Genomic DNA, 2500 nt, shown 5'->3' on the forward strand with positions numbered 1-2500 from the left:
GAGAGAGAGAGAGAGAGAGAGAGAGAGAGAGAGAGAGAGAGAGAGAGAGTTACATGGATTTTGAATGTCTCACACTTTTTAGTTCATCCGGGGAGACTCCACTTGCTCTTGGGTAGAGCGATTTGTTTTGAACGTTTAGAGAGTTTTTATGATCTTGTCTAACTTATACTTGAACTTGTTTACTGTGTTTCTGTTTACTACATCCGCTGGAAGTCTGTTCCAGATATTTGCTATTCCATATGTAAAGAAATTATCACATTGAGTGGTGTTGTATCTTTTCAAATTAGAGAGAGAGAGAGAGGGGGGGGGCTGTTTTGAAGGTAAAAAATAATGCAATGGAAAAAGAGAGAAAGAGTAACTAATGAGAGAGAGAGAGAGAGAGAGAGAGAGAGAGAGAGAGAGAGAGAGAGAGAGACTACTTCGAAGGTAAAAACTAATGCCATAGAAGAGAGAAAGAGTAGCTAAAAAAAAAGAGAGAGAGAGAGAGAGAGAGAGAGAGAGAGAGAGAGAGAGAGAGAGAGAGAGAGAGAGAGAGAGGCTATTTCGAAGGTAAAAACTAATGCAATAGAAGAGAGAAAGAGTAGGTAATGAGAGAGAGAGAGAGAGAGAGAGAGAGAGAGAGAGAGAGAGAGACTACTTCGAAGGTAAAAACTAATGCCATAGAAGAGAGAAAGAGTAGCTAAAAAAAGAGAGAGAGATAGAGAGAGAGAGAGAGAGAGAGAGAGAGAGGCTATTTCGAAGGTAAAAACTAATGCAATAGAAGAGAGAAAGAGTAGGTAATGAGAGAGAGAGAGAGAGAGAGAGAGAGAGAGAGAGAGAGAGAGAGAGAGAGAGGCTATTTCTAAGGTAAAAGCCAATGCAATGGAAGAAGAAGAAGATGAGAGAGAGAGAGAGAGAGAGAGAGAGAGAGAGAGAGAGAGAGAGAGAAATCAACTATGCTGTGACTAAGGTCTTCAGCAAAGACGAACTTTGAAATATTTAGATAGATAAAATCAACTGTGATGTGGCAAAGGTCTTTAGTACAAATGAACCTTGAGAGAGAGAGAGAGAGAGAGAGAGAGAGAGAGAGAGAGAGAGAGGAGAGAGAGAGAGAGAGAGAGAGAGTTACATGGATTTTGAATGTCTCACACTTTTTAGTTCATCCGGGGAGACTCCACTTGCTCTTGGGTAGAGCGATTTGGTTTGAACATTTAGAGAGTTTTTATGATCTTGTCTAACTTATACTTGAACTTGTTTACTGTGTTACTGTTTACTACATCCGCTGGAAGTCTGTTCCAGATATTTGCTATTCCATATGTAAAGAAATTATCACATTGAGTGATGTATCCAATTCCAGTTAGAGAGAGAGAGAGAGAGAGAGAGAGAGAGAGAGAGAGAGAGAGAGGCTATTTCGAAGGTAAAAACTAATGCAATAGAAGAGAGAAAGAGTAGGTAATGAGAGAGAGACAGAGAGAGGCTATTTCTAAGGTAAAAGCCAATGCAATGGAGAGAGAGAGAGAGAGAGAGAGAGAGAGAGAGAGAGAGAGAGAGAGAGGAGAGAGAGAGAGAGAGAGAGAGAGAGAAGGCTACTTTGGTGGCGGGGGTAAAGGCTAATGTAATGGAAAACAGGAGAGAAAGAGTAATTAATGCAAGTAAAAAAAAATCAACTTTCTGTCAATAACAATTACCTACTAAAAACATTGAATATAATTGAATGTAATATAATTCAATCAGGTACTTTGTTTCAACCTAACCAATCATACATGGTTGAAATTTCTGCTATGAGAATATAAGAGTATGAAATTCCTTGCCTCTATATTTCCTATCGCAAATCATCTATTCATCTTGATTCCTTTCTGTCTCTTTGGCTACCATTCCACATGCAGAGTGATTAAACTAACAATAAAATATTTTGATAATTCAAAATGGCTAAATCTGCGTCTTCAGATCTTAAAATATGAATGATTTTTTCATTATAATTCGGTTTAGTATTTTAGCAAATGATACTTTAGACTTCTAAAGGACTATATACGTAAATACATACATACACACCCACAGATATATATATATATATATATATATATATATATATATATATATATATATATATATATATATATATATATATATATATATATATATATATATATATATAAATGAGGACGAGAATAGCCCTATGAGACATAAAAAGAGCAACATGGATAAGTGAGCAAACTAAAATAGAATATATTCTAACAACAAATAAGGAAAAAATAAATAAATTACGTGGACAGAACATATAATGAGAACGACAGATAATAGATGGACATTAAAATAACAGAATGGGTCCCTAGAGATTTCGAACGAAGTAGGGCAAGGAAGAGAAGACGATCATTTGACGAACTAAGAAATTTTGAGGGTATAGGCCTAAACTGGCAAAGAAAGACCATAAGCATGCATGTGTGGAAGGACATGTCTGAGGCATTTATCCTGCAGTTGACTATTAACAGATGAGATATACATACATATATATCAACAACAA

This window comes from Palaemon carinicauda, chromosome 1, assembly GCF_036898095.1.
Source record: "Palaemon carinicauda isolate YSFRI2023 chromosome 1, ASM3689809v2, whole genome shotgun sequence".
NCBI lineage: Eukaryota > Metazoa > Arthropoda > Malacostraca > Decapoda > Palaemonidae > Palaemon > Palaemon carinicauda.